The following is a 13,370-nucleotide window of genomic DNA, read 5'->3' as shown; positions in this document are numbered from 1 at the left end:
ATTAGCAGCGCAAGTTATTTTATACTGGTTCACTCAAACTGAGCTACGTCCAGTCTCCTTCAAATGAAGGGTTCCACTAGATATGAAATGAAGTACAATGAGTATTATCGTCTATTCCTGGAATTGAGTATTCTCAAACACTCCTAGCCTGCTAGCTTCACTCACCAGCGCTAGTATTTTCTTATTAGCCACTTCTGGCTAGCAGTGAGTATTATAGACCACCTAGGTCACGACCACTCCTAGTCACGAGTATTCTAGACCACCCAGGTCACGGCCACTTCTGGTCACGAGTGTTCTCAACCACTCCTGGTTGGAAAGCTTCACTCACGAGCTCTAGTATTCTTAAACCACTTCTGGTTCCTCATGTATTCTCGACAACTACTGGCTCGCCAGTTTCACTCACCGGCGCTAGTATTTTCTTATCAGCCATTTCTAGCTAGCAGTGAGTATTCTGGACCACCTCCTGGCTCGTCGGCTTCACTCGTCGATGCTAGTATGTTCTTATCAGCCACTTGATGGAAATATTCCAAGTCCAAGGAATCCAAGAGGTGATACTTTAAAAGAACCAAGAGGAATGTGATGATGTTGAAAACCTTTTCATATGTTATATATAAACTTGTATATAGTTTCCTTGTATAGGCTTATTTTTGCCTTTGTATTTGTGAGGCACTTTATTTCATTTTATAGACCATTGTATATTGTTTCTAGGGTAGGTTACTTGGAGACTTTGACTCCATTTAACCTAATTTTGAAGTACACTCATTTTCTATTTTTTCAGTAGTAGAAGTGGGGTAGCATTTAGCAATACTTGAGAGTGTGACTAGTAATTGGGCCAGAATTGGGCCTAGGCAAAACTTTACATATTGGACTCATTTTGCTCCTAATTTTTCATAGGTTTGATCTAGCTAAGTGACATCATCTTTGGATGGACCTAACTAGACCAAACCAAACATTTTTGAAATTAATTCAAGGAGCAAAATGGAACCAAGGCCGCCTAGCTTGCCTTAGCTTTTACCTTTGGCCGAATTGCTTCTCACACTTGGAAGCCTTGAGAAGCTTGTGCTACAAGCTTCTCCTTAGCTTGCTTCCCATGCAAGCTAAGTGAGAAGCTTGTTCCACAAGCTTCTTAACTAGCTTGGATGGTCAAGCAACTCAACCATGGTTCACTTGAACCATGGTTAAAGTTCGCTTGCTCCCTAAGCTACCTCCTTCTATATATTTGTTACTCTAACCTTTTCCCTCACTTTGGATGAATAATATTTAGAATCTCTCAAATTCTCTCTTTCAAAGCCTTATGGTGTGTTTGGATGAGGAATTTTAAATTCTTGGTATTTGAATTACTTTGATTTCAATTTCTGTCATTCTTAAAATATTTTGTTTAGATAAGTCAATTCAAATTTCTCAAATTTTAAATTGTTGGGTTGGATATGATAATTTGATTCTACCATGGTAAAATTGATTTTAAAAATATATTTATATGTTCATATTTTTAAATTAAATTTTATTAAAATAAATATTAGCTAATTTTTAAATATTTAATAATTTTAAAAATTAATATTAGATAATATTTAATAATTTTAAAATTATTTTTAAATATTAAATAATTAAAACATAAAGAGATAAGAGATAAGATAAAATATACAAGTGAAATAAGAAAAAAAAGTGGAATTTCAAATTCTTACTTTTTTTGGGAGAATTTGAAATTCTACTATTTGAAGAAATTTTACAAATGCTTGAATTTCAAATTCCTTATAAATTCTCCATCCAAACAAGGTATTTCACCTCAAAGAATTTGAAATTCTTCAAATAAATGAATTACTCCATTTAAATTCCCCATCCAAACACACTATTAGAATTTCTTGGAGAACTTTCTCTCCTAAGTTCCTTCACAAAGGTTTCCAACCTTTGTGCCTTGGTGCCTCGATCTTCTAGCTTCTTGAAGAAGCTACTGAACTCCCTTGTTGCTTCTCCACCATTGAAGCTTCTTTAAGGTGTTTCTCTCTTCATTGGCGTGTCAACCTCAGGAGAAGAAAGGGATTGAAGGTGGAGAGTGAAGAATAACATCAACCACTTCTACTCACTTCCATCATTTTTGGTATCTAGAGCCTTCTTGCTCTTGAGGTTATGTGTCTCTTTTCCTTTGCTTGAATCCATGTTGTTTCTTCCTTAATTTTGTGTCATAAATATGTTTGTTGAATGGATCTAGGTTTAATACATATTTTGAAGGATCCAAAATGTCACATGAAAATTGATTGATTCATATTATGCTTGTTCCATCACTCTTGAATCAATCCAGTTTTTTCCTTAGGTATTCATTGTGCTTGTGCGTTTTTATTTTTGTTGAGTCTTTCCAATTCCATAAACTGAATCCGTGATTGGATTATAACATTTAATAGCATTTGTTTTTGGTTTATAATCATGGAAGTTTTGTCTAGAGTCATGTTTAGTCCTTTACATGTCATTAATTCCTAGACTAGCTTGTTTAACCTTTGTTTTTGTCTTGTTTTTGGTCAATTCGTTTTGTGCAGTTTATATACTCTTTGTACCTGACCTATATGTGCTTTTGTTTTACATATTTTAGTTCTTGATTTGCTATTAGTCCTAGCAAATTTCTTAGAGTTAGGTTTCCATAATGTTTTGCTAAAAAGTTTGTCAAAAAAATTGTGTAAACAATATTTGCCTCCTAGGACTTCTTGTGTCTTGTGTGTGGCTGAACTGTGTGAACGTTTTTTGTCCATTAAAACAGAGGCAAAACAGAGGTATAAGTGTACTAAAAGAATTAGAAAAACAAAAGAAAAAGTGCTTGAAAAATTTCGTAAAATTTGTACAAAAATTGTGAGCACTAGAAAAAAAGAATTCACTAGTATACCTCTTGTTTTGTGAAATTTTTTGCAGCAGTTTTTATACACCAAATCCGAGATTTCTATGAGTAAAAGACATTAATAATCCTATGTTGTAAAAGAAAAAGAAGTGAAAAGGAATTTTCAAAAAGAAGAACAAAGAAAGAACAAAAGAAAAAGCCAAAGGAGTTAAAAAACTAGTGTTGTTTTGCTCTCGGTTTGCCTATGTTGCTATTTTCTAAAAACTGTCCAGCCATGAACACTTGAGATTGTGTCTCATTTTGTTTTGTAATCTTAGATTTTATTTTGTAATCTACTCTAGTGCCATTGATAGGTTTCCCTTTCTGTGCTAGCCTTTCTTTGGTGCCTTAATTTTTGCTTGTCATTGTTTGGAATTCCTTCTAGTTTTGTCTCATCTATTTCCACCATTTGGTGTAGCTTCTCCTAATTGTTCCTTTTCAGTTTTTACCATATATTCCAGCAACTTAAGGTGTGTTGAGTGCTTCTTGAAGGTGTGGAAGGCCAAGCTACAAAGGAAGCCAACTTTGGAAGGTTTTGTGGTGGCCTAGGAAGCTTGCTTCTCCATTGGAGGAAGGCTTTGGATATCTAAACACCTAGGAATAACCAACATCAAGGTTATTCCTAAGAGAGGGGTTACACACTTGTGAGTGCCGCAAGGAGTTGGTGGCTGAAACTAAATTGAAGGAGCAATCAATTTTGTGAAAATTTTGTGAAATTGGTGACTAGTTTAGAGACAGAAATTTTTGTTACAAAATTTCCCTTGGAAAATCCGTCTCTAAATTTTTCAATAAATTAGTGGATGAATTTTGTTTTCTAAAATTTGGTGCAACCACTACATTTCATTTAGTGTGAATTTACATTTCATTTGAGTGTGAATTTACATTTCATTTGGTGTGAATTTACATTTCATTTGGTGTAAATTTACATTTCATTTCTTGTAAATTTACATTTCTTTCATTTCTTGTACAAGGCCTTTTAGGAGTGTCTTGGAGTGCCTTTGGTGCATTTCCATCTCTCCTTAGTGTTTTCATATTAGGGTAATCCATTTAGTGCTTGTGAGAGAGGTCCTTGGAAGTCTTTGGTACTTTCCAAGTTCTCACCTAGGTTTATAGCTTTATATGTCTAGTTTATGTTTTCTTGTCTTTAAGTTTTCATGCAATTTATGTTTTAAGCAATTTAAGTTTTCAAGCAATTTACTTTTTCATGCAATTTATGTTTTCATGCAATTTATGTTTTCATGCAATTTATGTTTTCAAGCAATTTATGTTTTCAAGTCTTGACTGCATTGCTTAATTATACACATTAGGCACTTGTTTGTTATTTTTCTTTTGAAAAGTATTTTGTGAAAACTTTTGTGCAAGGCAAAGTACAAGGGGGTTTAGAGATTTTTACTTGAAGAGGCTTGTTTATTAAGTGGCTTTTTATAGCTCACCTCACTCCATAGTTCAATTTGTACTCTTAGACCTCTAAGTGTCAAGTCTAGCACTTCAAAAATGTTATTTTCTTTAAAAATATTTTTTGTGTGAAAAAACTTTTTGTTTAAAAATGTCTCATAACTCTAACTATAGTGAAAGTGATAGCTCTCCAAAAAGCCTTTCTTACTTAACTAAAGAGCTAAAATCACTTAAACTATGGAGGAAGCAAGAGGCCATTCAAAAAGAGAAGGAGAAAATTGAAAGAGAGGGTCAACTTGCTTTATTGGAAGAGGAATTGAGAATTCTTAGACAAGAAGAAGAAAAGTTTAAAGAAGAAATGAGAAACCATAAGAGGAGAAGTAGGAGCTCTCATGAAGTTAGCGGAAAAACACATAGAAAGGGGGTTGAATATGTGTGTGTGAGTACGAAGGAATTTTAAAATCTTTTTCGCAAGAGTAATCTTCTTCGTCGAATGCACTTTTAAATACCAGACGGTTATGTAGAATTTTCTTAACACAAGGTCATTGCGTTTGAAAGATTTATCATTTGCTGAGGAAAATGGTTTATAATAATAATTAAAGTTCTTTCATTTTCCTTTTCAAGATAGATTCATTTAAGGATAAGCAGTAGATAAAAATTTCCAGTATAATAAGTTTGTTAAACAAAATTTGCGTCTTCGTCTAAAAAATGGTTTTAATGAAGAATGGACAGTAAACGAGGTTTTTTAATATGATTTGTCATTTAAGAAGAGTTTGCGTCTGAAATATAAATAAAATAGTGTAACCATTTTTATATTGGTTCGCTCAACTGAGCTACGTCTAGTCTCCTTCAACTAAAGGGTTCCACTAAATATGCAATTGAGTACAAAAGTATTGTCGACCACTTCTGGCTCGTTGACTTCAGTCATCAACGCTAGTATCTTCTTATCAGCCTCTTCAGGCTAGCATTGAGTATTATGGACCACCCAGGTCAAAACCACTCCTGTCCAAGTATTCTCGACCTCTCTAGGCCTTGAGTATTCTAGATCATCCCAGACACGGCCACTCTCGGTCACGAGTATTCTCAACCACTCCTGGTTGGCTAGCTTCACTCACCAGCTCTAGTATTCTTAAAACACTTTTGGTTCCCCAAGTATTCTCGACCACTCCTAGCCCGCCAGCTTCCCTCACCAGTGCTAGTATATTTTTATCAGCCACTTCTGGCTAGTAGTGAGTATTATGAACCGTCCAGGTCAGAACCACTCCTGGTCCAAGTATTATCAACCTCTCTAGGCCTGTCAACTTCACTCACCAACACTAGTATTCTTTAATCAGCCTCTTCAGGCTCGTAGTGAGTATTTTTTGACCAGCCCCTACGAGCTTTACAAGTATTCTTTTCCTAGCCTCTTCAGGCTTTACAATATTGGCTAGACAGGTTTGGTTTGAGTGTATGGGTTACTCTCGTAGAGAGGATACATAGGTTTCTACACTCATTAAGGTTTCACTACCTTAGTCCTACAGAGATTCTGAAGATACATAAGGTTACAACACTCACTAAGGTTTCCTTCCTAAGATACACTTGGAACACCTTAGACTACAGAGATGAATACAATGGTACATTGTAGATTTGACTATGAGGAATCGATCTCTGATCTCTCTATTTTTATTTTGGGCTTGATATTATTTTTGGTGCTTAACGTTCAGAGCCCAGCGCAATGCCTATAGTTGTTCTTTCGTTGCTTCTTGTCAACCTTTTTCGGTTTGAGGTTATTGCATACTTATAGGCCTGTAAAATTTTCTCGTTGCATATGTCCATTGAAGCTGATATAGTCATTCATGACTAGTTTGATCCTCTCATTTAATGTATTTGGTCTTGAATTAAATGGTGCTTCCTGTTTTTAGACATTACGTGTATTCTTCTCTGTCCTATTGTCAGCAGTGTTTGAATTTATCTGAGGCCTAGAAATTGTTTGTCTTTTTCTGGTCATGTAGCAATATAGTCGTTGTCCTTTTCTAAAAAAAAGTGATGCACTTTTTCTGACATATGCATGCTTTTGCTTTTGCATGCTTTTCTTCTTCTTCGTTTCTTCATTTAGATCATGCGTTTTACATTGAGAGCTTCTGTGTGGTTGTAGACGATGCCTTGGTTTGTCTCTTGAGACTTGATTCTTCAATTGCTTGCGTGGCAGTCTTCGTCTTCGTCTATTGATTTTGTGCATCTCAATCTTGACCTACGTCTCAGCATTTGAGTTTAATGTTTTGTTTTTTCTTTGATCTAGTCAACAATGTGAATAGAAAGATATTGTTTCCATCTGGAGTGTCTTTTAGTCTATGCTGTCCTTCGTCTGATGCGTCGTTGACTTTCTTCTTATCTTTGTCTCACGCTTGGTCCATTTCTTCACGTTGTACTGGAGGTTGTTCTTGACACACATCCATATGATATTGGACTCATAGTCGTTTGGTGCACATATTGTACTTTGTCTATTCAATTGGCTTGAATTGTCTAGTTCTCATGATGTGCCTTGCCTTAAATGTTCTTTTGACAGAGTTGAGCATCTGGCTTCTTTTAATGTTCGACACCGCTTTCCTTGTTCCAGGTTTGGTCTTGCTTTGGCTTTTCTTCTAATACTCCAATGTCTCTTTCAGTAGTAGTCCTCATCTGATGTTTGTTGAATGTTCTTCCGTCCTTGAGCAGACCTCGTTTTGATGCTTGACTAACCATCATCTAATTCTTTTGTTTAGTTTGCACAGGCTCCGTTGATTCTTGATTTAATGCATCTAATCTTGCATTAAATGTTTACTTGTTGAATCTGTGTTTCACGGAGTCTTTTTGTACTATTTATTTGCTTCTATATCTCGCATTAATCATGACCTAGATATCTCTGTACTTTCCTGGTGTTGTAGCTACAAATACATTGTCCTTTGGTGACTGGTAGGTGTACTAGCTCTGACACATGCGGCTTTGATTTATGGATAAGAACTAGTCTTACTTTTCTCTTCTCTCTTCTTCTATTTTGATGACTTCATGTGTTATTCTCAGAGTGTGGATGCTAGGTAGTCCTTCTCGTTGTGACTTCAGACGCAATCCATCCTTCTTGGTTTTTGTCTATGCATTTGAGTCTCTGTCTGGTCATCTTGTCCTCGTCCATGGTCTTGTATCATCTGAGGCTTTATTATTTTCCTTCTTGTGTTGAGTTTGATTTTGCATGATCTCCTCATCTGTCGTCTTGTTAGCTTTTGCTCTTCATCATGGTTTCTCGTGCTCTTGTCCTTATTTCCTTTGTGTCTGTGTTTGTGGGTGTCTTCATCTGATGTATTCCCTTTATTTGATCAGCCTTTATCCAGTGCTTAGCTAATATCTCTTGGTTTTGGTGTGGACGGTAATACATGCATATTCTCTGATAGACCATGGGCCAAGGGCCCAATTACCAGAGCTATGGCTAGAAGGATACAGGAGGAGTTGGACCTTGGGAAGACTAGTGGGCTTGTCAAGCACAAGGTATTCTTCACTTGGAATACTCTATCATGAAGAGAAGGCCTAGTTCTATTTGTGTATATTGTACATATTATACATAGTCTTTTGTATAGGTTATTTTTGCCTTTGTATTTGTGAGGCACTTTACTTGCTTTTTATAGTGTTTTGTATATTGATTTTAAGGTAGGTTACTTGGAGAGTTTAACTCCATTTAACCTCCTTAGTTGATACATTCATTTTGTATTTTTTCAGTAGGGAAAAAGGGGTGGCATTTAGCAAAGCTTGAGGGTGTGACTAGTAATTGGGCCAGAACTGGGCCTAGGCAAAATTTTTCATATTGGACTCATTTTGCTCCTAATTTTTCATAGATTTGATTTAGCTAGGTCTCATCATCATATGATGAACCTAACTAAACCAAATCAAGGATTTTCAAATTAAATCATGAAGCATTTTGAACCAAAGGCTGCCTAGCTCTTTTCTTTCTCCTTGGCCGAATTTCTAAGTTACACTTCTAAGTTTTTGAAGCTTGCCTTGCAAGCTTCTAAACCTTAGAAGGTTAAGCCTACCTTACCATGGTTCTTAAGTGAACCATGGTCAAGGTTAGCTTCTCCTACAAGCTAGCTAAACCGTGGGAGTTAAGTCTACCTTACCATGGTTCCTAGTGAACCATGGTTAAGGTTAGCTTCTCCTAGAAGCTACCTCTAACCTATATATTTGTAATTACCTCTCTTGTACTCACTTTTGAACAAATTGAGAAATAAACTTCAGATTTCTCTCTCAAGAGTCACTCTCAAAACCTTGGAGACACTTTCTTCTCTAAGGTTTCACCAAAGGTTTCAAACCTTGCCTAGGTTCCTTAAGCTTCTACATCAAACTAGAAGTGACTGAACCTTCTTCAATGACTTCTACTCCATTGGAGCTTGCTTCAAGGAGTTTCGGATCTCTTTTCAAGGTTACCTCAAGAGTTGCTTCGGTCCTAAGCATGGAGAGCTTGAAGGAACATCAATCTCCTCCAAGTAGCTCCATCATTTTTGGTATCTAGAGCCTAGTGCTCTTGAGGTTTTTGTCTCTAATTTTTTCTACTTGAATCCGTGTTGTATCTTCCTTTGCTATGTCTAAATTTATGTTTTCTGCATGGATCTAGTTCTAATATAATTTTTGATGGATCCTATATGTCTAATATGAAGTAATTGATTCATGTTTGCTTGTTCCTATTCTTGTGAATCAATTTCGGTTTTGGTGCTTTAGGTACTCTTAAACTTGTGCGTTTTTAATTTTTGTTTGAGTATCTCCATTCATTCACATGTGTCCGTGATTGGACAACATGCATTGAGTATAGATTTTGTTTTTGAATCACTTGTTTTGTCTTAGAAAGTCATGTGTAGTCCTTTTACTTGTTGAAACTTCCTAGACTAGCTTGTTTGACCTAATTTTTGTTTTGTGTTTTTGTATCCGAAATTTTTTGTATTTTCTTATTAAATTTGTACCTTACTATATGTGCTTTTGCTTTACATGATTGAGTTCCTAATTTTCTATTAGTTCTAGCAAATTTCCTAGAGTTAGGTTTCTATTATGTCTTGTTAAAAGTTTTGTCAAAAAAAATTGTTAAACACTTCTCCTATTAGGTTTCTTTGTGTCTTGTTGTGTGGCTGAAATATTTTGCAATCTTTTGAGCCTTAAAACAGAGACAAAGCAGAGGTGTGAGTGTCTTAAATGCATGGGAAAAACAAAAGAATGAGTGCTTAAAAATTTGACCTAAAAAAAATACAAAATAGTGAAGCACTAGTTACAAAATGCATGTGAACACCTCTTGTTTTGTGTGAAATTTTTGCTGCAGTTTTTCTAACCTAAAACCGAGACTTCTAAGTGTTCAAAAGGCAATTAAACTCCTGATTAATCAAAGAAAAAGAAGTGAAAAATATTTCGCAAAAGAAAAAGAAAGAAAATAGCAAAAGAAAAAGCCAAAGGAGTGAAAAATCTAGTAAACATTGCTCTCGGTTTTAGCAATATTTTTGCATATAAATTTTTTGTCCAGCCACATCATTTGAGTCTTGTTTTTATTTCTAATCTTAGCTTTTAATTTTGTAATCCATTCTAGTGTCTTTCCTAGGTTACTCTTTGTGTGCTAGCTTTCAAAATTTACCTTAATTTTTGCTTGTCAATTTTGTGGAATTCTTTCTAGTCTTGTCTCATTTTTCTTCCACCAATTGGTGTAGCTATTCTAAATTTTTCCTTTTCAGTTTTACACTAATATTCCAGTCTTGAAGGTGGTTGAGTGCTTCTTAAAAGGTGTAGGAGTCCAAGGCAAAGGACATCCACTTGAAGGCTTTGGTGGTTGCTTAGGGAGTTTGTTCTCTCTTGGTGGCTAGGCTCTTGAAAACACCTAGAAGTGACTAAAGTCAAAGTTGCTTCTAAAGAGGAGTGAAAACACCTTGTGAGGCTGCAACTTGGTGGCTGAATTGGAGCAAGAAGGAACAAAGTTAATTGTGAAAATTTTTGTGAAAATTTAGAACTAATTTTAGTGACAGAAATTTTGGTTTCTAAAACTAGTTCTTTGAAATTAAGTGCAGCCACTAATTTCATTTGAATGTGAATTTACATTTCATTTGGAGTGTGAATTTGCATTTCATTTGAAGAAAATTTGAATTTCAATTTTCTTGTAATCTTCATTTTTCCAAATTTTTGTACAAGGCCTTTATTAAGGAGTGTCTTGGAGTGCCCTTGGTGTATCTCCATCTCTCCTTAAGAGTTCTCTTAGTAAATTTCGTTTAGTACTTGTGAGAGGGTCCTTAAAGGTCTTTGGTACCTTTCAAGCTCTCACTTAGGTTTAATTTCTTTCAACGCCTAGTTTATGTTTTCAAGTCATTTATGTTTTAAGCAATTTATGTTTTCAGTCATTTAAGTTTTCAAGCAATTTATGTTTTCTTGCTCTTTATGATTTCAAGCATCATATAAATTGTACACTTAGGCACTTGATTGTTAATTTCTTTGGGAAAAGATCTTTGTGAAAATTGATTTGTGCAAGGCAAAAGTACAAGGGGGTTTAGAGATTTTTACTTGAAGAGGCTTGGTTATTAAGTGGCTCTTTAGTAGCTCACCTCCCTCCAAAGTTCAATTTGTACTCTTAGACCTCCAAGTGCCAAGTCTAAAGCACTTCAAAAAAATTTATTTTCATAAAAACTATTTTTGTGTGAAAATATTTTCTTGAATTAAAATGTCTCAAGATTCCTCCCATAGTGAAAGTGATGGCTTTCCAAAAAGTCTTTCATATATCACTAAAGAGCTCAAATCACTTAAACTATGAAAAAAGCAAGAGTCCATTCAAAGAGAGAAGGAAAAGATTGAAAGAGAAGGACAACTTGCTTATTTAGAGGAAGAATTGAGGATTTTAAGACAAGAAGAAGAAAAATTGAAAGAAGATATGAAGAAACATAGGAAAAAGAGTAGGAGCTCACATTCCCAATATACATCCCCTAATGAAAGCATGAATGAAGGGGATCACTACCAACACACTCCTAGAAGGTCCATAAGACCTAGGGAAGTCAAAGTTGACCTTCCACAATTCTTTGGTAAAGATGATGTGGAAGTATACTTAGATTGGGAGATGAAAGTTGAGCAACTCTTTGCTTCCCACAGGGTAGGTGAAGAGAGAAAAGTCCCTCTGGCTACCCTTAGCTTCCAAGGGCATGCCATGTATTGGTGGACTTCTCTAGAGAGAGAGAGACGTCTCCACAATGATCCTCCAATTCAATATTGGAATGATCTCAAAAGTGCTATGAGAAGGAGGCACATTCCCACCTATTATGGAAGGGAGCTTATGAATAGGCTCCAAAGGCTCCAACAAAGAGACATGTCTGTAGAACAGTACAGGCAACAAATGGAGCTTTTAATGATGAGGGCATGCATAAGGGAAGAGGAAGCTACAACTGTAGCTAGATTCTTAAGTGGTCTTAATTTAGAAATAAGAGACCAAGTGGAGCTACTACCCTACAGGGACCTAAATGACTTGGTCCAACTTTGTGTAAGGGTAGAACAACAAAAAATGAGAAAATCTTATAAAAAGGATAGCTCCCACTCTTCATTTCTAAAGAAAGATTCCAAGAAGGAGGGAAAAATTTTTGAGAAAAAGAAAACTTTTTAACCCTCCAAGAATCTAGCAACAGAAAAAGATAAGGGAAAGGGGAAGGACACTACACACACTAGTTCTAGGACTAGTGATATTAAATGCTTTAAATGTTTAGGGAGAGGCCACATTGCCTCCCAATGCCCCACAAAGAAGGTCATGATCATGAGGGGGCATGACATTTATAGTAGCCAAGATGAGGCTACTACTTCCTCTAGTAACAGTGAGGAAGAAGCAAGTGAGCAAGAGGAAGGTGTAGAGTCTACTTTTCCTTATGAAGGGGAGCTCTTAATGATTAGGAGACTCCTCAACAACCAACCTAGTGATACTCTATCACAAAGGGAGAAAATATTTCACACTAGATGCAAAGTTTCAAACAATGCATGTTCTCTCATTGTTGATAGTGGTTCATGGTGCAACTGTTGTAACACTAGGCTGGTTGAAAAGTTGAGTTTAACTACTAGTTCACATCCTAAACCTTATCAACTCCATTGGATTAATGAGGATGGTGACTTAGCAGTTGACCAACAAGTAAAGGTCAAGCTTTCCATTGGGAATTATGAGGATGAGGTGCTATGTGATGTAGTACCAATGGAAGCTTGTCATATCTTATTAGGAAGGCCATGGCAATTTGATAAGAAAACCATGCATAATGGCCTTACTAACGAGATTACCTTTACACATAAAGAAAAGAAATTTGTGCTTCATCCTTTTACTCCTCAACAGGTGGCTGAAGATCAAGCACAAATGAAACTCAAAAGAGATAGAGAAAAAAGATTTAAAAAAAAAGAGGAAAAAAGAGAGAAAAAAAAGTTCGTGAAAACTAAGGATAGAGAGGAATCTAGGGAGAAAGGAGTTCCCTCCCTAGAGGTTGTTACTCAAGAGAATGTAATTTCCAAACAAACCCTCTTGATTCAACAACCCTCTTATATCCTTCTCTATAAAGGAACTCTTTCTTGCACTGCCACATCTAGTGGACATGAGACTTTACCTAAGGGGGTAAAAACACTTGTAAAAGAGTTTGATGATCTATTTCCTCCCGAGGGTCTGTAGACCCCTAAAATTGTCCGGGTCGGAAATAAAGCTTGAAGACTCTCGAAGACTGAAGGAAGATCAGCCAGAAGGACTCCTGGAAGGCCCTAGGAGGGTTCTCTGTAGGTCTAGAGGTCTTAGAATAGCTCAAAATAAGGAAGTGGAGGGAATGAAGCCCAATACGGCCGTACTGAACTTAATACGGCCGTATTGAAGCTTCAATACGGCCGCAGTGAACTCAATACGGCGTATTGAAGTTTCTGAAACTTCAATACGGCCGTACTGAAATCAATACGGCCGTATTGAAGCTTCAATACAGCCGTATTGAACTCAATACGGCCGTATTGAAGTTCAAAAATTTCAATACGGCCGTATTGCTTCTGTAGGCCGTATTGCGCCTATTCCCTATAAATATGACGTCAATTGGACGTCATTCTACACTTTCACACTCAGTTTTGACTCCCTCCTTGAGTATTCTGGGGTTTT

The sequence above is a fragment of the Cajanus cajan genome, chromosome 1, assembly GCF_000230855.2.
Source record: "Cajanus cajan strain Asha chromosome 1, NIPB_CcT2T_4, whole genome shotgun sequence".
Classification (NCBI taxonomy): domain Eukaryota; kingdom Viridiplantae; phylum Streptophyta; class Magnoliopsida; order Fabales; family Fabaceae; genus Cajanus; species Cajanus cajan.
This window is presented reverse-complemented; position numbering follows the sequence as displayed.